This window comes from Capra hircus, chromosome 9, assembly GCF_001704415.2.
Source record: "Capra hircus breed San Clemente chromosome 9, ASM170441v1, whole genome shotgun sequence".
Taxonomy (NCBI): Eukaryota; Metazoa; Chordata; class Mammalia; order Artiodactyla; family Bovidae; genus Capra; species Capra hircus.
In genome coordinates this window covers 69,359,808-69,383,576 of record NC_030816.1, presented here as the reverse complement: position 1 = coordinate 69,383,576, position 23,769 = coordinate 69,359,808, and positions in this window count along the sequence as shown.

Sequence of the window (23,769 nt, the reverse complement as noted above, 5' to 3'; positions counted from 1 at the left end):
CATGATATCAGGGACACTGTTCTTGTCACCTCTATGTCCACAGTACATAGCACAGCCTGTGCTCAATAAGTATTTGTTGTATTCATGTGTTTTTAAAGAAGCCCTCCCTTTTCTTTATAAAAATGTAATATTCACAAGATTTTTACACCATGATATGGTTTGAGGATATTGCTTAAGAAATGAAACAAAGGAAGAGAAAAGAGATCTTGCCTGAAAGGAAGGGAGCTTACAATAAGCACAGTATACTGTATTGGTGTTTTTCTTTCTGGCTTACTTCACTCTGTATAATAGGCTCCAGTGTCATCCAGGAACACATGTATACCTATGGCGGATTCATGTTGATGTATGGCAAAACCAATACAATATTGTAAAGTAATTAACTTCCAATTAAAATAAATAAATTTATATAAAAAAAGAATAAACACAGTAGAATAAGCTTCAGGAAATAAAAAGTCAAACGTATCTTTTGAATTCTCTCATTACAAAGGGAAGAAGCAATTGGTAGAGGGAAACCACAGCACCATACATACAGGTAGCATAAGGCTGTCTGCATCAGCAATGGGGAGGGGGTAGAATGAAGCCAAGACATATCTGGCAATTTCTTTGTTTAGTATGAACACAAATGATAGCATTAATAGCTCAGGGAATGGCTTTGCAGGGAAGTATCCTTTTGACTTGACAAACATAGCTTAGCGTATCTTATTTTTTTAACTCTTCATTCATTTAATAGTCTAAATTTTTTTTCTGAGCACCCATTATGTTACCAAGTCCTGAGTTAGGTCTGAGATACAAAATTAACAAGATAAGTGCTGTTGGAAAACTCACAATGAGCCAACTGGACAGATAATTATGAGACAATGTGTCAAAGTCCTAGGCTGAAATTGATCCAAGTAAATAAATCATCATGTGGGCTTGGCCAGAGGGAAAGGGAAAAATGTGAATGGGGTCAAGAGAGCTTCAGCTGGGCAGAGGAGGCTTGAAGTTGAGACTGAGTGAAAGGAGTTTCTCTCCAATGGAGAAGGAAAGATTCCGAGAGAGACAGAGGAATGTGTGCAAGATGTGGGAAAAGCCTTTGGCTTGTTTGAGAGAAGAGCAGAGGTTCTCTGTGACTGGAATAAAGGATGCATCTCATGGGCATCAGTGAGCCTGGACAAGAGGGGCTAGATCTTGAAGAGCCTTGCAAGTCATGAGTTTAAAATTCCCTCAAGACTAATGACATTCAAAATTCTTCTAAACATAGGCACATTCTTTGAGAAAATCTTATACCGAAGCCTATAAAGTAGATAAGACCATAGCTGCTGTGGGCTGCTGAGTGGCCTCCTGACTCCTTGCCTCCAACCTCCACACACAGCCTAAGGTCTTTCCTTGAAGACCACAGACCTTTGAACACTCTGCCTGTGGACACCACAGAGTTGTTAGGGCAGGAAAGCTATTCAGTAAATGAACTAGCTAGAGTCATGTGATCAAATGGGACTTTCATTTATAGCTCTAATTTTTGCTTTTGAGTTTACTCTGACTGCAGTGGGGAATGAACAGAAGGGAAGCTAACTTAGCATGGGACAGGCATTCACTGAGCCATCCAAGGGTGGCAGGAGGCTAAATGATAGGACAGTCTTTTTTCAGGCTCACAATATTTTCCAACCCTCCCTGACACACCCCTTCTCGGTTCGGTCTAGAGCTGCACGGGAAAATTATGTGATTGCTCCCACAAAAGAAGTTGTCTTGTGACCTTCTCAGCCTAAGTGCAGCTGATTCCAGGAAGAAGAGAGATCTGAAGACAGAGCAAGAAGAGATCTTCCCAAAACTGAAGGAAGACTAAGATGAGAACTGACCAGACCAAAAGTTCATGGGTCTGAAGCTTATACAGTTTGAGAGATCTTCTAAGAAAATGAAGTTATGAATATAAGCTCAGATTTTAAAATAAATTTAGAAAGATAAATCACAAGTTACAAATTTTAAAGATATTTAAAAAGAGAAAACATCACGAATCCATAAATACATTTTTACTGATGAACTGCCCCACACACCCATATGATAATGCTTTTGCTTACATTTTCCAGCTGCACACTCTTCTATTATTTCTTCATATGATAACCATATATTTTCTATAGAAAAGGTACATAATTCACTATTTCTTCTAGCATGGTCAGTTGCATTTTGATATATTATCATCTTTGATTATTTACTTAAAGTTTAGAAAATTTTCTTTCAGCTTACTCCTTTTTGGTAGTATGTAAATTTTAAGGATAGTCAAATTCTGGAAACTTCTATCAAGTCTATTTTGTTTATGAGGTGGAAGACTTCAGGTTATTTCAAGTTTTCTTTTCCTGTGACAAATCTTACTCTTTCAACTGATGACACCCAGCGACGTTGGTCACTGTCTTCATTGTAGTGTTGCAAAACTGTGCATTTATAATACGATCACTGAAGTCACTTTTATGTCAAAATAACACGAAGTTTAAATTGTTTTCCAATGTGTCCATGTGAATCACTCCTCTTCATTAATTAGATTATTAAGCAATCCCAAGGCAAATTCGATATCTTTTCATATCAAGTCCACTCTCATACAGAGAAAATGTTTGGCTGGCAAAAGAATTTAAAATTATTCATAGGATTTCAGTAAGGAGAGTAGCATAAGCTAGTCAACCAATCGCATTTGGCAAGACAACAATCAAGTGGGGCTTCCCTGGTGGCTCAGGGGTAAAGAACCTACCTGCAATACAGGAGATGTGGGTTCAGTCCCCGGGTTGAGAAGATCCCATGGAGAGATTGAAATGGCAACCCACTTCAGTATTCTTGCCTAGAGAATCTCTTAGACAAAGGAGCCTGACAAGCTATAGTCCACAGGGTTGCAAAGAGTCAGGACATGACTGAGAGACTAAACAATAACAATAAGGTAGTAATGTCTGGCATCTGTTTACTTATCTAACACTTTATTTTTACACTCTTCCCATTATTTAATTCTAAAAGATGATTTGGGATAATTAAGTCACATTTCCTTTCCATTTTGACATTTTTCAATGTGCTTATACAAAACTGAATCAAATGTAGTGATCTGTTCAATAAATCTTACGACTTCAATAATTATCATTATTTTAAGAACACCACTTTTCATTGTAACCTCTGAAAGGCAAATCCCATTCACTTACAAATTTAATTGGCTAAATACTCAATTAAATGCTTAACAATAACACTAAATATTTTTAATAAATCTGTTCTCTCTCCTTGGTTCTTCAAGGTGTCCATTTAGTGCATTTGTATTCGATTGATGTGTAATTCAATAACCTTCTTGTCTGTGGAGTCCTCCTGACTTTCAGTAAGTTCTAATTTATTGAACACACTTAATAAATCATATAATAATACAATATATACAGTATCTTATCTTGGACTCAGAGTTGGAATCTTTTAACAGTTGGAACATTGGGTTTTTTGCTGTTGTTCGTAGTATCTACTTGAAAAATATTTCTAATGTCTATTGTACGTTCTGTTTAATTCTCTGTAAATGTTACTGACATCACAATTTTAGGGGAGAAAAACAGCTTTCTTTTATTAAATAGTACTATCAGGACAAATATGGTACATATCAAAGTCAGTAAATTTTCCCAATAAAGTTGTTGAAAGCCCCTCATGCTCTTGTGATAATACAAGCTTTAGTTTCAGTTGCAATCAGAGTTTTTGGTGTGCCAAATTCTGTCTTTTTGTGTCAAACTGTCTTTTGCCAAAATTGCCCCTTACATTTTTCGGTTTCTACTAGAATACTTTCTTCCCATAGTACCTGAATTTGTGTGTAATTAATAATTCTGGGTAATGATGTATTTCGCTTACCTGAAATTAAGACATATAAAATTCATATTTATAGTCTTCTGCCACTGTAGGTACCTACATAGGTGTATAATAATATTTCTCTAAATTAAATACACTGACACATCAACAAATATGCGTAGGAACTTTGTCACTGGACCACTCGTTTCTTGATGATGTTTTGCTATGCTGGTGGTAATTTGGCATCTCAATTCATCTGGGACCCGCAGACTTCAGGACATGTGTACACAAGCTTAGTCCCTCAGTCATGTCTGACTCTTTGTGACTCTATGGACTGTAGCCCGCCAGGCTCCTCTGTCCATGGGATTCTCTAGGCAAGATTACTAGAGTGGGTTACCATGCCCTTCTCCAGGGAATCTTCTTGACCCAGGGATTGAACCTGGGTCTCTTAAGTATCCTTCATTGGCAGGCAGGTTCTTTACGACTAGTGCTACCTGGGATGGCTCATATACACTAAGATGTGAGCTAATGTGTTGGGTTAAAAAAAAAATGTGATTTCACACACAAAAACACCAATATTTAAAGTCCTAGTATAGATTTATGCTCCACAAATACAGAAATTCTGACAAATAATGGATTTTTTTATAACTTTCATTTTACAAAGAAAATTCATGGTATATTTATGATTGTGTATAATGCATCATCAAGTGTATTTCCTTATGGAAAATGCTCTGACTAGGCATCAGTAGGAACTGCTTCAACACTAACATCTGATAACTGGAAGGATTTTCCATAAAACAGCTTCTGGCTCCAAACTTTTCAAAACTCATCCTTTCTCCACTGCCTACATATTTCCAGTGCCTTGTTATTGTTTAGTCGCTCAGTCGTGTCTGACTGTCTGCGACCCCATGGACTATAGTCCACCAGGCTCCTCTGTCCATGGGATTCTTCAGGCAAGAATACTGGAGTGGGTTGCCATTTCCTTCTCCATTCCAGAGCCTTAGGATATACTTATATCACAATGGCCCTGCACCATTGTTTCATGGTACTGAATGAGTTCTGGGAGGATTTCTAGAAGCCAGTCCTATACTACACCTACCACTGGCAATAACATAATCACACACTGAAGGCATTGAGCATGATCTAAACAAACAAAACAATTCCTCGACTCACCTTTCATGCAGTGTGACTTCCAGCATGCCAGTAAATACCAAAGCCACCCAACAAGAGATGGAATCAGAGTGAAAACAATAATCCTCACTGATCATAGCTAAAATACACAATTGTATGAATACACTGTAGAGTCCTTCCAAAGAACCGTCCCTGAAAATGAGATGCTTTGAAGCTAGTTTTAATGAGCTTTCTAGTAAATTCCTGATCACTCAGTTGGTAAAGAATTGGCCTGCAGTGCAGGAGACCCTGGTTTGATCCCTCAATCAGGAAAATCTGCTGGAGAAGGGATAGGTTACCCACTCCAGTATTCTTGGAGTTCCTTTGTGGCTCAGCTGGTAAAGAATCTGCCTGCAATGGGGAAAACCGGGGTTCAATCCCTGGGTTGAGAAGATCCCCTGGAAAAGGGAAAGGCTACTCATTCCAGTATTCTGGTCTGGAGAATTCCATGGACTGTATAGTCCATGGGGTCACAAAAAGTCGGACATGACTGAGCGACTTTCACTTTCACTTTCTTTCTAGTAAATCTACTTCCTGTCAGAGGAATACAGCATCAGGATCAGAAAGCAAAGGGAGCATGGCCTGCCTAATGAGCACCTCCAAGGAGAAAAGAAATGCCCCTGACAAGGCTGAGTTCTTGGCATCAAAACATTCCCTTGCCAAAATAAGACATGGAAGCCACACGGTCACTAACTTTTAAGGACCTCAAAAACTTGAACAGCTGCATTCTAACAGAAAACTAGAGGAAACACTTTGAAGTTAGGTATTTTATTGCTATTATTCTTGTCATTTCTACTGCCACTGTTGCTTTCTAATAAACTGGAAACTCCCTAATTCCCAGTAATGACCAGCTTCTCACCGGCCTTAGTAATAGGACAGGGGCTCAGAACAGACTTGATTTGACAATAAAAAAATATAACACAACTTACATGTCCATGTTGAGATTATGGTTACAAATCTAGGCCCATTATTATCTCAATATTTCACATAAGATACTCATTACTTCTAACACCATCTCAATAAACAGAGAGGTTAATAACAAACATATATCATTATAAATAAAAGTATGACACTAGCTGAGAAAAATATTAAGACATTATTTTCACTGACTATAATTCCAAAGAACAGTCCATGACACCCTAAAGAGATTTATTCATATTCTTATTTTCAGAAACAGTTTAAAAAGTGACTGCCTTTCAATTCTGTAGTTTTATTTTCTTAATTGTTTAGGACAAAAATTAAAGTAAAAATATTTCACTACACAAGAACAGTATTCTGCCTTGCACCTGGTTTTTTCCATGACCCCCTTCTGCATAGTAATCAGAAACTCTAATCTGCTCTTGCCGCTCCATGAAAATTTCTGGATAAAATCACTATGTTTGCGAAGCTCCCCCTGGTTTCTGACCAGCCTTAAAAAACAGGGAGGGTTGCAATCATGACTTCTGCGAAGAATACTGTACAGTACTGTTACATAAACTGATACCTGACAAATAATCAGTTCCCAGAAAATGATCTCACTGCATGGAGCTCCTAGTACTGAATAAAATGGAGATTATATATTTGGTGGCCAATCTGAAATGTGAAATATGTTGAGCTATTCCAGTGGGTGACATACAAAACTATTTCAACCTGTGACTAGTACTATGCTGTGAATGTGTATCATTGGGTGAGAACTCAAAGAAGGAAGAAGCAGGTGGCATGCCACTCCAACTTCTTGGGGGAAGGAAAAACAAATTACAAGTGACCGAGTCAAAATAAACTAGGCTTAGGACAGGATGTCAGAGATGTTTATTTTGAAACATAAGCCCCAGTTCTATTCTACCACAGGGTAAAACTATGTTGATTTTTTTCATTCAAATTAAAAGGAAAAACTTTGAGTGCTTTAGTAAAATTTAAAGAAGGATAACACTGCAATCTCTTCATTTCCCAGGGAGACCGCCCACTAGTACCTCCAATAAGTTTATGTCCTTGAAAATGCTTTGGCTACTCTGAACCTGTAACATTATGTGCAGAAACTCATGTCTGGAATTAACTGCGGATCCTCAGCAACTGAAGTAGATGGCATGTGACTGACTGCTCCATGCTTGCTCTCACTTCGTATCACAGATGCCTCGGGCTGGTGCCTGAAAATATATGGCTCAACTGGAACATTTTTTTCAAAACTTAGCATTACTCACTTCCATGTCTGGCTCATTGATTTCTGGTCAAGCCCAAGGAAGTAGGAGTATCCATGGATGGAGCTGTGCTAATGCTATGCCATGGCTCCAAACGCACCGCTTCTCACTAGGCACAGCAGTTAAGATAGGCTTACCCTGAGACCACACCAGAGCTCACACCTGAACTCTTGTTGCTCTGTGACTTTGTGCAAGTGTTTGTTCCTCTGGATCTCAATTTCTTCACTATCACAAGGAGATCCAACCAGTCAATCCTAAAGGAAATCAGTCCTGAATATTCATTGGAAGGATCGATGCTGAAACTGAAACTCCAATCCTTTGGCCACCTGATGCAAAGAACTGACTCATTGGAAAAGACCCTGATGCTGGGAAAGATTGAAGGCGGGAGGAGAAGGGGACGACAGAGGATGAGATGGTTGGATGGCATCACAGACTTGATGGACATGAGTTTGAGTAGGCTCCGGAAGTTGGTGAAGGACAAGGAAGCCTGGCATGCTGCTCTTCATGGGGTTGCAAAGACCCAGACACAACTGAGCAACTGAACTGAACTGAACAGAGATGATGCTAGTGCTTATCTCTTATACTAGACAAAATAATAGATGTAAAGTGCCTGGCTCAAGATCAATGCTCAAACACTGGGGCCAGTATTATTTTGCAACTCCAGATAGCTTTTCAGCTTTGATTCAGCCATTCTAAATAATAGTTACAGTTTATTCATGAAATATGCATCGGGCACTAGTTCTGAGACCAGTTGCTGTCCTGGGCACTAGAGCTACAGCCATGGGCATGACACAGCCCGTGCTTTCTGTCCTGCCACAGAGTCAACTCAGGGCAAGACTGAGAAGGACAAGTTCTTGAAAGGGTGTGCGTTCTTCTCCTAGCCACAGAGGAATCCTCACCGAGACTGAAAAGGCAATCATCAGAAACAAGCCATCCCCTTGAAATTGTTTAGAACAAAATGGAGCAAACAGCTTTATGGATTTTTTAATGCTAAAGGCCATAATTCAAATAAATAAATAAATTCAGTTTTTAAGGCCTTGAGACATTTCTTCAGGACTCTACATTATAAGGTACAATCTCTGCCTCCGCGTACTCCTCTCCCTCACATTTCAGAAGCCCCGCTAACACGCATATACATTGATGCTTAAAACACTGAATTCTTTAAAACAACTCCAAATTCTGAGCCAGTGCTCCTTATTGTTGCTCATTTTCCCATGAGGCTTAGCCACAGATGGAGATTTAACTCCTCACACAGACCTGAACATGGCAGGCAGCACGAAGAAATAAGATTTCTCACCACAAATTAATAACTTATCGTTATATTACTTATATGTGTATATCAGTCCCTCGTTCAACAGATTTTATTGAGTTCCTACAGTGTACCAGGTTATGCCGCAGATGTTAAAGGCAGAAGAGTGACCCTGTGTATGGGCTCATGCTCAGTTCAGTTCAGTTCAGTACTCAGTCATGTCCAACACTTTGTGATCCCATGAATCGCAGCACGCCAGGCCTCCCTGTCCATCACCAACTCCCAGAGTCCACCCAAACTCATGTCTATTGACTCGGTGATGCCATCCAACCATCTCCTCGTCTGTCGTCCCCTTCTCCTTCTGCCCTCAATCTTTCCCAGCATCAGAGTCTTTTCCAATGAGTCAGCTCTTTGCATCAGGTGGCCAAAGTATGGAGTTTCAGCTTCAACATCAGCCCTTCCAATGAACACGCAGAACTGATCTCCTTTAGGATGGACTGGTTGGATCTCCTTGCAGTCCAAGGGACTCTCAAGAGTCTTCTCCATCACCACAGTTCAAAAGCATCAATTCTTCTGCACTCAGCTTTCTTTACAGCCCAACGCTCACATCCATACATGACCACTGAAAAACCACAGATGGACCTTTGTTGGCAAAGTAATGTCTCTGCTTTTTAATATGATATCTAGGTTGGTCATAACTTTTCTTCCAAGGAGTAAGCCTCTTTTAATTTCATGGTGGCAATCACCATCTGCAGTGATTTTGGAGCCCCCCAAAATAAAGTCTGACACTATTTCCCCATCTATTTACCATGAAATGATGGGACTGGCTGCCGTGATCTTAGTTTTCTGAATGTTGAGCTTTAAGCCAACTTTTTCACTCTCCTCTTTCACTTTCATCAAGAAGCTCTTTAGTCTTCTTCACTTTCTGCCATAATGGTGGTGTCATCTGCATATCTGAGGTTATTGATATTTCTCCCAGCAATCTTGATGCCAGCTTGTGCTTCCTCCAGCCCAGTGTTTCTCATGATGTACTCTGTACAGAAGTTAAATAAGCAGGGTGACAATATACAGCCTTGACATACTCCTTTTCCTATTTGGAACCAGTCTGTTGTTCCATGTCCAGTTCTAACTGTTGCTTCCTGACCTGCATATAGGTTTCTCAAGAGGCAGGTCAGGTGGTCTGGTATTCCCATTTCTCAGAATTTTCCACAGTTTATTGTGATCCACACAGTCAAAGGCTTTGGCATAGTCAATAAAGCAGAAATAGGTGTTTTTCTGGAACTTTCTTGCTTTTTCCATGATCCAGCAGATGTTGGCAATTTGATTTCTGGTTCCTCTGCCTTTTCTCAGTTGTATGCTCAGTTGTATCGAACTCTTTGTGACCCCATGGACTGTAGTTTGCTACGGTCCTCTGTCCATGGGATTTCCCAGACAAAAATACTGGAATGAGTTGACATTTCCTTCTCCAGGGATCTTCCCCACCCAGGGATTGAACTCTCAACTCTTGAGTCTCCTGCTTTGGCAAGTGGATTCTTTACCACTAGCACCACCTGGAAGGAGTGAATAAAGCAGATAAATGTTAAGTCCTTTAGGAGCCTACATTGTGAGCTTCAGGAATAGGAGTTTCTCCATTCTTCAAGGCATTGGCTATAGGACTCAGACAATGGTATGAACAAATCTCCACTGGAACATGGACTGTCCTATTGCATCCATTCTAAGATGCACAGATGCACATTTCTTTCACCTGTTAACATCTCTGAAGCCAAAGAGCATCCTACAGTGGGCAGACTCTTATAGTTACTGCTATTAGTGGCATAGTTTGTGGGGCCAGGGGGAATCAAAGTTTGATTATTCTGAAGATCAAGAAAGCACCAGTACACTAACAATAACTAATAATAATAGCAGGCAAACCTCAAATCTCACTGACTAAACATAATAAAAGATTATTTCTCTTTCAGTCTGATGCTAATGTTCCATTCTGGAGCACTCTCCTCCAAGCACTAATTTAGAAACCAGATTCACAGTGAAAACTCTGCAATCCAGGACTCTGTGTTTCCCTGTGGGTCTTTTCCATCTGGCCAGGCAGAAGAGAAAGAGTATGGAAGATCACGTGGCGGAGTTACTTGCCAGGCAGGAAGCAGCCTGGGTCACATCTGCCAACACTCCACTGGACAGCACCCAGTCACTGGACACGCCCACCTGCCCCCTCACTCAGCAGGCCAGGCCTTGAGAGAAAGAATAGCAACTGCACCTGAGGGTGAGAATCAGGCTCAGCCAAGAGAAACTGTGGATCCTGGACTTTGCTAACTCCAGGGCACAAGGACGAAAAATAGGATGCTATCAAACATGTTTCACTTGCTTAGTACATTGGCTTTTTAAAAGCTATTTCATGTTTTCACTCTCACTTACTCCACAAAGTAACTTTGGGGGATAGGTATTTTTAGACAAATGAGGGATGAAGACAAAAGAGTTACTTATTGGCCTGATTCTATATGATATTACTAGAGTGACTATATCATTTATCTTTTAAACCAGAAGGAAACAGGGCACTCTTACTAACTGCCCTGGAGAGCAGGCATAAATTGGGATAACCCTGGGTAAACTGGGATGTATTGCCCTCTACTCATGAAGGGCAGCGTATGGATCAAATCACAGAGCTCCAGACCCGGAGTCTGATGTTCTTTTCTCTACACTCTAGCTGGCCTTTCAGTCTAATTGAATCTAAGAAACACTTATGGTAAACAGTACTTAGTTCATTCTGGAGAACTATGTTAAAACTGAGCATTTAATGGTTTCAAATAATGTATCTGCAAAATGTAAACCAACCCCAAAAGATGTGCCATAAAAGTCATAGGTATTTAGTCCATACAAATGAAACAGACAGGGCTTTAGTTGTAGGTAATTTGATTTTATCTTGAAAATCCAGGGGCATGTGGGCTTCCCTGGTGGCTCAGACTATAAAGAATCTCCCTGCAATGCTGGAGACCTGGCTTTGATCCCTGGCTTGGGAAGATCCCCTGGAGGAGGGCATGGAAACCCTCTCCAATATTCTTGCGTGGAGAATTTCCATGGACAGAGGAGCCTGGCGGGCTGCAGTCTATGGGGTTGCAAAGAGTAGGACAAGACTGAGCAACTAAGCACACAGGACAGGGGCATATAGATTTAATGGATTCTGTTTTACACAAGATGGAAGAAATTGGACACAACATTCCATGCTGTGGCCAGTGATTCATATGAAAAGGAATCTGCCACCAAGTGTATGTGTGTGTGCTAGAGAGATTTCCCCCGGACTCTTGAACAGAGTGACCGTTTAACTTATCATCCAAATCACAACACTTTTAAGAATGAAGGGGTTCCAATATTAATGTCAGGGGAACAGATATAAATTTGGACTGCCTAGGGCAAACTGGAATATATGGTCATCCCTTACAAGGGGAGGGGGCCGTTATGCTCTCAGGGATTTTCACCCTCACCTGGCCTGGACAGGCTCTAAGTGGGGGGGCCTGTTACCATTCATTGCTAATTCACTGGTCTACCTTTTAAGAAGTGGGGCAAGAGAATGTTTCCAAAGCGGCTTTTTCATTCACAAGTCTGGTGCCCAGGCTGAGATGACTTATAGTCTGAGATGACTTCAGGACTTCCCTGGTGGTGCAGCAGATAGGAATCTGCCTGCCAATGCAGGAGACACAGGTTTGATCCTTGGTCCAAGAAGAGCCAATGGAACACATGAGCCATGGAACAACTAAGCCCGTGCCTGGCAACTACACGGGCAACTAGTAAGCCTGTGCTCTAGAGCCTGTGCTCCACCACTAGAGAAGCCACCACAACGAGAAGCCCTCACACCATAAGAGTAGCCCCTGTTCACCGCAGCTAGAGCAGGCCCACATGCAACAGTGAAGGCCCAAATGCAGCCAAAAATAAATAAATAAGAAGAAAGTAAACAATTTTTTTTAAGGGCTGGTTCAACTAGGACTGCTGAACAAAGCATACACAAGCCATTCTCCATATGGTCTGAGCTCCTCCTAGCATGGAGACTGGGTTCTGAGTGGAATTTCCTAGAAAGAGAGAGTTATAAGCCCAGGAAGAAACTACATCATCTCTTCTGCCCTAGCCTCAGATATCACCACCTGACCTGAAACCCTTGTGATAAACGCACCCAAATTCACATGGAAAGGACCCATTTTTAAAACTGCAATATATTGGGTTGGCCAAAAAGTTCATTTGGTTCTTTCTGCTGTTGTTTAGTCGCCCAGCTGTGTCTGACTCTTTGCAACCCCATGAAGGGCAGCACACCAGGCTTCCCTGTCTTTCACTATTGCCTGGAGCTTGCTCAAGCTCACATCCATTGAGTCTGTGATGCCACCCAGCCATCTCATCCTCTATTGCCCCCTTTTCCTCCTGCCTTTAATCTTTCCTAGCATCAGGGTTTTTTCCAATAACAATGTGCTCTCTGTAACATTGCAGTAAATCCTGAAAAATCTTTTTGGCCAACCCAATATGATGTCTCAAGCATGTCCCTTTTTCTTTCACTATTATCAGACTTGCATTTGGGGCTAGCCAGCAAAACCACCACAGTAACAGCCACAAATTGAGCTTCATTTTTAAGTATTAAGCAAGCAAAGAGAAGACTTGTGTAGCAGAAAAAATATTGCTGCCAAAACTCTGAAGAGGGTAAATAGGGCTGAGGATACATGGAGTCGAGAAAATATTGAATCCAAATCACCAACTCAGGACAACAATGGGACAGAACCCATGCAAGACCTGCCATGGGCCACTGTCAGACAAATGTTTTACCCTCTTTCTACTCCACAAGTAGTGTAGACTCAGTCACAGCCCACTGAGACATCATTCCATAACCAAGTGGATGGATATCACCACTGCTTCTTAATTAATCCCTATCTTCAGTCTGACAGCCAGCATGCATTTACCTCTGTTCCTCTCAGACTAGTTTTTGAGTAAAAACAACATTCTATGACAACAAATAGTTAAGTAGGAACAGGAGCTTGAAAGAGGGAACTATTATTACAGGTTTCACTCTAGGTGTCTAGGACCCTGGAACTTGATAATCCTTTGGTTATTCATTGTTAGTATTGGTGATGGTGATGGTAGTATTTGACCAGGGTTTTAATGGTGATAGGGCTTCCCAGGTGGCACGAGTGGTAAAGAACACAGCTGCCAATGCAGGAGAGGGGGCTTTGATCCCTGGGTTGGGATGATCCCTTGAAGAAGGGCATGGCAACCTACTCCAGTATTCTTGCCTGGAGAACTCCATGGACAGAGTTGCCTGGCAGGCTACAGTTCACGGGGTCTCACAGAGTCAGACACAACTGAGCATGCACGCTCCTTAATGGTGATAGAAATAATTGGGTTAATCCTCTTTTTCATTCTGGTCATAGAAAAGTATTCCAAAGAACCAAAACCAACACTTATCCTCTCCTCTTGCTTGATTTTCTATCCCATCTAACAAGTAAAACACAACCCTGTTCTCCTTGGTCCTAATACATGGGAAACTGAAAGAAAAATTCAAATGACTGTATATGTTCAAGATTCAGAGGTTTGCATTTTCTATGAATTCCAGCTCTGCCCTTTTCTACCTGTATTACCTTGTGCAACTAATCTCAACCAGTTATCCTATCTGAAAAAATTATGAGAAAAATAATATCTATTTTAAATGGTTGTGGTGAAGTTAAAGGAAACTCTGCATGTAAAGTGCTTAGCATATTATAAATATGCAGTAAATCAGTAAATGTTAACTGTTCTTAGCTATTATGTTTCTAGTCCCAGCTGGAGTTGATGATTTTAACTTTTTCCTCCTCCATTCTGCATAATCGCAGTTTTGAAGCTTCATTTGTCTCCAAAACTTTCCTATTTCCATGCTCACCCTCAGCTGATTGCGTCTATACAGAGAAAATCTTCCTCTGAGGGGAACCCAGACATTCTCAAAGCCCCTGATTGCTCAAGGGTTTAGAGTCCTGGGTGCTAGAATGCAAACTCCTGACATGTCCCTTTTTCTCTGCTCCACCTTCTTCCACATACATGTACATTACACAGAGCATGGCAGACGCCGAAGTTGGCCTGGTCTTCATCACGAGCAGCCATTCCTTGGCCAAGCTTCCCCTTGAAATGGGCCAATTTATGCAAGGGATGCTTTCTCAGTGATTCAAACCACTGGGAATCTGGGAACCAGACCAGAACTTATTCTGTTAACAGTTTCCTATGCAAACCACAACATGTCAGTATCCACACTTCTACCAGGGACAATGGACAGGATCCGTTCCAGCTCTCATTTCTCATCATTATGATGTTTTAATACTTCTGAGCTGTGGCCAGTGGTGGTTTGGAGCCCACTTAGGCTGGCTTACAAGAGCTGATTAATAACTTTAAGAATCTTGTAAGCAGTTGTTACACATAGCCATTATTTAAAATCACATTATGCAAACTTACATGTTAAAGGAATGATATTAAAAATAAAGACAATAAACACTTGAAATGCATCACATGCTTATTATTATACTACATTTTTCCGTTATCTCTGCCTTTGACGTTGTTTACACCTACTCTATCTGTGTGTTAGGAAGAATTTATGACTATACACTACTGCGTGTCTCCTCCCAACTCTGCAATAAGTGATGCTATGTTTGTAGCTTTAAATTGATCATGGTGGCCACCAGAGATTGATTTATTTTTTTGTTGATTGTCTTGACATGAGAAGTAATGAAGAAAATGTTAACAATGCAGATTAAACCTGCAAATGTCTGTAGCCATTACAGTGTGAGTAGCACAAAAAAAATTGAGGGCCACTGCCCCAGTATTTGAAGCAAAGAAATTGCTCATGTCACTCACACACTAATGAACTTCTGATAAACATCTTCATTGTTTTGCTTTCAATTTAGTCTTACTGATTAATGTAAACAATATCAACTAACATTCATATCAGAACTGTACTCATTCATCAATTACAGCCATAGATTGGCTAGATGTAAACAGAGTTCAGCAAAAATCATTCTATGAGAATCAATTGGCTATATGGCATTAGAGATAAAGAGCATTTTATATTTTATTATTATTCATCAGTTGTGCCACACACCCTTTATATCATCAAGGTTTATGATACACTTATGTTCATCCATGTGTGCATACTAAGTTCCTTCAGTCTTGTCTGACTCTTTGCCACCCCATGGACTGTAGGTCCCCTGGCTTCTCTGTCCATGGAATTCTCCAGGCAAGAATACTAGCAGGGGTTGCCACAACCTCCTCAGTGGGGTCTTTGGGACTCAGGGACCAAACCTGCAACTCTTATGTCTCCTGCATTGGCAGCTGTGTTCTTTATCACTAGTGCCACCTGGGAAGCCCATTTATGTACTTATATATGCACAGATTTTTTTCCAAAAGTTTGTCATTAAACAGTTACTAGAACACTACTGGTACCATGACTGTTTCTATTGATTCCTTATAGAAGGGGCAGACAGAGCTGAGAGAAGTTTTATCTATTTCCAAATGCCACATGTAAGGAGTTCCAAAATTCTCATGTTATTGATTTTTACTTCTTCAATGCTCATATGGCATCTTTGCCTTATTTACAGAATGACTATGATGTAATGAGGCTGATCTGATAATAGACAGACCTGAGAAGCCCAGTAAACAGACCAGTACATGGTAAGTCACTTCAGTCGTGTCCAACCTTTTGCAACCCTATGGACTATAGCCTACCGGCTCCTCTATCCATGAGATTCTCCAAACAAGAACACTGGAGTGGGTTGCCATGCCCTCCTCCAGGGGATCTTCCTGACCCAGAGATAGAGCCTGAATCTCTTTCATCTCCTGCACTGACAGGTGGGTCTTTACCACTAGCACCATCTGAGAAGCCCAGTCAGTTCAGTCGCTTAGTCATGTCCGACTCTTTGCAGCCCCATGGACTGCAGCATCCCAGGCTTCCCTGTCCATCACAACTCCTGGAGCTTGCTCAAACTCATGTCCATCGAGTTGGTGATGCCATCCAACCAACTCATCCTCTGTCATCCCTTTCTCCTCCCACCTTCAAACTTTCCCAGCATCAGGGTCTTTTCAAATGAGTCAGTTCTTCCCATCAGGTGGCTAAAGTATTAGAGTTTCAGCTTCAGTATCAGTCCTTCCAATGAATATTCAGGATTGATCTCCTTTAGGATTGACTGGTTGGATCTCCTTGCAGTCCAAGGGACTCTTAAGAGTCTTCTCCAATACCACAGTTCAAAAGTATCAATTCTTCAGCACTCAACTTTCTTTATAGTCCAACTCTCACATCCATACCTGACTACTGGAGAAACCATACCTTTGACTAGATGGAAGTTTGTTGGCAAAGTAATGTCTCTGCTTTTTAGTATGCTGTCTAGGTTGGTCATAGTTTTCTTCCAAGGGAAGCCCAGAACCCTCCACTAATCTAAGGAAGTAGCTCTGGATTTAGGATACATCTAAAGCCAGTATCTGCTTTTTGCTTGATTATCAGTGAAGCATTAGGAGAAAGCAGCAAAATTTCCCTGTGTGATGCCATAGTGAAAGAAGGCATTGAATATGCTCCTTTTCTGGATCGTTCTCTCTCTAGCTCATTGAGCCAAAACCTGTGGTACATGTAGCTCTTCCTGCCCCTGCCCTACTAGGAAGATGCACCGTGCCTCTGCCTAAATTTGAGAAGGAATCTGACTTAAGCCCTGGGTATAGGAGGGATTGGCTTCCCTGGTGGCTCTGCGGTAAGAATCCATCTGCCAATACAGGAGATGTGGGTTTCGTTCCTGGGTTGGGAAGGGTCCCTGGAGAAGGAAATGGCTACCCACTCCAGTATGCTTGGTGGGCTACAGTCCATGGGGTCTCAAAGAGTCGGACACAACTGAGTGACTAAACAATGACATAGAAAGAGACATGCACTGGGATGGATTGTACACAGGATCTCATATGCACCTCAGCTCCCAACAACTTGGCCAACACATATAATAACAACAACCCAGAAATATTTAGCAGTCAGATGGGACAACATATTGAGAACCTAGTAGAGCTAGATTGTATATAATAGAAAAGACGAGACTCAGAGGAACATAGTTAAAGACTATAAATTCTTTCAAGGTAACAATGAAAATGCAAAAAGAGAATTGTTGGTAGCATAGGTCAGTAAGAGGAAATGGAGATACTATGATACAAAATAAGAAAAGCTTTGTCTTTAATTATAGAAAATATTTTGAAAATAATCAATTCTATAATTATTTCCCAAGGTGAATAACCTAACATTCCTTTTTAAATAGGTATTAAATAATACAATAAGTATTGGATAACACTAGGAAAATTACAATGAGGAACTTTTTAAATGAATGATGCTTTACTCGAGTATGTTTATTATGATTTTATGCCAATAGATTATATAAATAGGTAGGCTAACATTAAAATTTTAACTTTTTTCCATAGGCTCATTGCATCTGTGATCATATTTTTCCAAGAATTTTGCTTGCACAGTAGTAATAGAAACTTGAATTTTTCTGCTGGGTATTTCTCATGATAACAAGCTCATTATGTGTGATTTCACTGACTCACTTAACTGCAAGTACAGATTAAATTTCACTATAATTGAGTTTCAAGTTTTTAGATTTTTACCTACTAACCACACAACTTAATAGGAACACCGTATTTAATAACATGTACTTTCGCAATTTCTAAAAGGGTAGGCTCCAGGAGAATCTGGAAAGGGTATGCCTATCTCTAAGTGGGTTTTTTTTTTGTTTGTTTTTGCAAATAGGTCTGTTATTCTCAAATGGAAATGAGTGAAATGTTTGATGGTTTTTAAATAGTTGGTTATAAATAAGCCTCTTGATTTTAATTTTGAATGTCAAAGTTATCATGATTTTTTTTAGGAAAAGAAGTTTAGTTTGAAAACACTTAAACTTAGGTTCTAATGCAAAGTGAAAGATTTGTTTGATCCTCTGGAAACCCACAGGTAGAAGGCAGTGTGTGAGGAGGTGAGCACGTCACAGACCTCTGTATACCCCAGGCTGGAATTCTTGGTGGAGTATGGACATATGGGGAAGAGTTAAAGAGTGCTGGGTGGACTTCCAGAGCCCAGTTGTTTGCCCCATGTGACATACATCCCAATGTCAAAATCAGGTGCTGCCTTCACTACACAACTGGTCCAAGAGACTCCACGTTCTCAGCAATCCTTATTTGCATGTTTTTTGTCATCTAATCTAAATTTTAGGTGCCATATTTTATACTTAATTTTTTGGCTTTACCATAAGAGAAATGAAAAGAAAAAAGAAGCAAATTACCCTTCACTTATTCTTTTCTTCCTATTTCTGGAGATCACCAAAATAATCTCTTTTGGAGAGGAAAACCATCCAGTTCTTGGCTATTGCAAGGGATAGGCCTAATATTTTCTGTGTGTGCACTTCATGATGTTTTCAGCAGTTTTACTGAAGCCCTACGGTTTTCTTGCTCAGGGGCTTAATTTATCACATGTGAGCCCAATATACTTCATGTCACTAGAGCTTTGGACCATCTCAGAATCAGTCCCCAAAATCAGTCTGCTATCAGTGATAGCAAAAACTTTTTATATTGCAAAAAATTAAATATCCATCCCCAAGAAATTATTCCTTTCATCACAGTAGAATTTTCTCTATGCTCATGTGTATTATCAACACTTGGGCACATAGCCAAGCCAAAGTTTAGCTAGATTAAGAGACCACTACACTTCATCCAATGTAACTCTTGAAATAAATAGTTCTCCTGCACTCCTATTCAAAGGGAGATAATGAACTTCTTTGTTAATTCCCGATGATGTGTAATGTTACGTAGAGAAAGATTCTAGCAAGGATCAGGGCATGAGCCATTATCTGAATTGCTCCAAGCTATTTTTCAGTCTCAGAGAGCACTTTTTTTTTGAAATATTGCCTAACCAAAAGGAACTCATGAACATCTTGAGCAAATGCTAGAAAAACTTGTAGTGGGTATTCACATCTTTATTCTACAACAATACCTTCCCACCCAAGTCCTTTAAAATTCCTTTTGTTCACTGAAGGAAGTCTGGCCATAGGAGCTTTTCATCAGAAATGAAATAAATTGATATAGAATTTTAGCAAACATGTACTGATAGAACATATAACTGATTTATTGAATAAGTTGGGCACAGCAGAGTGAAGATGTAAAGAAATCTTTATTCTTTCTCATGTCTTTCTTTTCTCTCTGGGCAATTGCTTACACAGCTTTATTGCTTCTCTCTGTCTTTTGGATAATAATAAACAGTATCATCTTTAGGTATAAAAAAAGTCTGCATTTGTGTTAGTCACTCAGTCGTGTCCAAGGCTCTGCCACCCTGTGGACTGTAGCCCACCAGGCTCCTCTGTCCATGGGATTCTCCAGGCAAGAATGCTGGAGTGGGTTACCATGCCCTCCTCCAAGAGATCGTCCCACCCCAGGGACTGGACCCGGGTCTTCCACATTGCAGGTAGAGTCTTTACTGAGCCACCAGGGAAGCCAAAAGTCTAGTTCTGTCTCATATTAAGTTTCACCTTCTCAACTGATTTAAAGCTTTTTTGACTCCTCTGACCTGAACCTAACCCAGGCCGAAAACCCACAGAAGAGGAGGGGCAGGCTGTTCCTGGTCCCTGTCTCTTCGCCTTCCTCTTTTACTCCCTCCCTCTCACTCTGCTGCCCTTGGACTTGGGGGCTTGCACTGGCAAAGGGGCTTCATAAGGGCAATAGATAAAAAGGCCCCCTGACCGTGGTAACGTCTCATCACAGTCCTCCCCTCTGATGTTGGTTCCTTCTTTCATGGGCCACTTCTGAAGACTCTTTCTGCCACGCCCGCAGAGACTGCTCACATCCCTCTTCTGGCCCATGCACTCTCTGGCTGAACACCAAGAAGCACTCCTCAGTCCTGCTCCCACTGCTGCTGTCTTTGCTGGGTTCTGCTGATACCAGGCCACCCTTCGGAGGGGGACCCTTTTCAATATGAAAGGCAAAACACTCAGTACCTTTTCCTGCCAAACTTGAAAGGATAGGTGGCTCTTTCTTTTTTAAAAATTCTTTTTCAAAAATTTTTCCCATTTAGGTTATTACAGAATATGGAACAAAGTTCCCTGAGCTATACAGTAGGTCCCTGTTGATTCTCTGTTTTAAATACAGCAGGGTGAACATTTCAGTCCCAAACTCCCAGTCTATCCCTCCCCAGCACCCTTCCCCCTGGTAACTGTAAATTCATTCCCTAAGTCTGTGAGTCTGTTTCTGCTTTGTAGATCAGTTCATTTGTATCGTTTTTTAGATTCCACATGTAAATGATATGATATGATATTTATCTTTCTATGTCTTACTTTATTTAATATTATAATATCCAGGTCCATCCGTATTGCTGCAAATGGTATTATTTCATTATTTTTATGACTCAGTAATATTCCATTGTATATATGTAGCACATCTTCTTTATCCATCATCTGTTGATCACATGCCACTCATAGGAGAATTTTTTCTCTTTCTGCTGCCATCAGAGACAATGTCGGCCAGCTCCTTGCCTTCGGACCTTCCAGGTGAGAACCAGACACAGTCTCTGACACCCCAAAGTCTAGGAGGCACAGGTCAAGTTCTCCAAGAACTTTCCCTTCATGCTTTGCTCTCATCTGGGGTAGTCCCTCAATGATACAAGACCACGTCTTAACGTCTATGTCATGAGAACAAGATCGAAATGGCAGTTTCCTTCCTAGCTGATATTCCAGCCAACTTTGAGATAGTTTCTTGAGGCCCTCTGGTTTTCTCTTGATATCCTGGGAAGTGCCCCTATCAGCTCCCCAGTGTAAAGAGAAAGCCACTGCACGGGCATCCATTTGTTTACTTCAAGGAAACCCTTATCTTCTGGGTATAATAGAGCATCCTTTTCAGAATGTGGGGGACTTGCCCTACTGTTCCTAGCTTTGAGGCCTCAGCTATGAGTGAAACAGCAAGAAGAATCTTATCTAACATCCTGTTATACACACATGTTCTATCCAGACCCCATTCTGTAAAGTCTTTGTGGGCTTATTTGCCTTCCTTTGTCCATCCATCTAGGTGTCTACACAGGGTATGAATTCCTGCTGTGTGGCTCACCTTGCTCTACAATTATGTGGACTGAAAGTAATGCTTTTGAATGCCAATCATATCCTCTCATGGGTTTCCCAGGTGATGCCAGTGGTAAAGGACCTGCCTGCCAATGCAGATGATATAAAAGACGGGTTGGATCCCTGGGTTGGGAAGATCCCCGGGAGGAGGAAATGGCAGCTCACTCCAGCATTCTTGCCTGGAGAATTCCAAGGACAGAGTAGCCTAGTGGGCTGCAGTCCATGGGTTCGCAGAGTCGGATAGGACTAACGCAACTTCAGTTTAGTTCAGTTCAGTTCAGGCGCTCAGTCGTGTCTGACTCTTTGCCACCCCATGAATTGCAGCACGCCAGGCCTCCCTGTCCATCACCAACTCCCGGAGTTCACTCAGACTCACATCCATCGAGTCCGTGATGCCATCCAGCCATCTCATCCTCTGTCGTTCCCTTCTCCTCCTGGCCCCAATCCCTCCCAGCATCAGAGTCTTTTCCAATGAGTCAACTCTTCAGCACGCACATATTCCCTCAGGGCTACTGGAAAGGTCACAGGTCATACCCAGCCTATGGCACACTCACAAATCTGAAAAAATGAGCCCATTACCCCAAGCTGGAAAACTGGGCTTCTTTCCTTGAAAATCTGGAAATATGTCCCAGGGATGCTTAGGCTGCTGGCAGAGGTGAGAAAATAAGATCTCGGCACATAAAAATGGTTGTTAAAACAAATATAATAAGCATTCACCAAGGGAAATTCCACTCTGCAGGTGTGTATTAAATACAGGCGAGAGAGGTATCAAGAGAAAGAGCACAGCTGGGGGTAGGGGGTGGTGAGGTAGCATTAAGGCTGGTGAAATGAGAGTTTTAGAGGGAGGTAAAGTGGGGATGAGATGATTTGGCAGGAGGAGGGGCTTGCTTTGCTTTATTTTGTTTTGTTTGGAAACTCTGTGGTCTTCAGGCTTGACCAGAAAAACTCAGTGAGGAAGGAAAAGAGATGCATGTCTCCTTAGACAAGGCACTGCTTAGAAAATAATGAGCCAGAATTTTTTTCCTGCCACAACTGGAAGTACTCAAAAATAAAGAGAAAAGTTTTTCTAGAGCTTTCCACTTCAGGAAACAGATTAACTTTCACATGATTTTCTTCTAAAAAATAATCTCAGCGTCAGAGCAGAATTGGTTGGTAGGGAATTGACCCAGCCTAGTATTATTGGCAAGGTCCAGATTCTGAGACAATGTTATTTAAACATTCTCTATAAAATCATACATAGAATTGTAACAGTGATTTTGTTGAATTCTTACTATGTGCAGGGCACAGTGTTGGCAGAAGAGATAATTTAAATAGAATTTGTATGCTATGAGCATTAACTCTGGTGGAGCTGTAAAGAAGTAATTTCTTAAAGAAAACTTACGTCTACATTACTGTCTTCAGAAATTTCCATGTTGCCTATTTAAGAGACAAAACTTCACCTCTTGATCATTCTAAATCAAGAATTTTGAATACATTTAACACTTAAAAAAAAAGAGGGTGCTGGAAAGGAAAAGAAGGAAATGTAGAAAATGATATCAACAAACAGATTCAATAATTTACCATCAGAAATTTCCTCAGGGCTGCCAGTAAATCTTTTGCAGAGTACATAATTAATATTTATAAGTGAGGCACTATAGGGCCTACATCTGCCATTGCTTGGTAATTCACTTAAGTTTCTCTAAGTTTCCATTTTCTTAGTGCTGAGGTAGAATCAATTGACCCCAGTCCTTTGGGGACTGGTTTGGTGTGGAAGAAAAAAATATCTGAAACTCTAGAAAAGTAATCAGAGGAAGTTCATCCTTCTTGGATGGCAAAAAGAAACAGATTTGCACCTGGTAGAGATTCTGGTAATTTGATCCAAGTCCAGGAAAAAGTCAAAGGCCCTCACAAGAATGCCATAGTTTATTGCTCTCAAGAAGCAGGCTGACTATTATTTCTGCCTCAGACATTAGATCCCCTTGTTGTCCAAGGGACTCTCAAGAATCTTTTCCAGTACCACAATTTGAAAGCATCAATTCTTCTCAAACCAGTCAATCCTAAAGGAAATCAACCCTGAATATTCATTAGGAGGACTTGATGTGAAGATCCAACTCATTGGAAGAGACCCTGATGCTGTGAAAGGTTGAGAGCAGGAGGAGAAGGGGGTGACAGAGGATGAGATGGTTGGATGGCATCACCAATTCAATGAACCTGAGTGTGAGCAAATTCCAGGAGATAGTGAAGGGAAGCCTGGTGTGCTGCAGTCATGCAGACATGACTTAGCAACTAAACAACAGACGTGTGACTGTATTATCCCAGAGAAAGTAACTTGGAC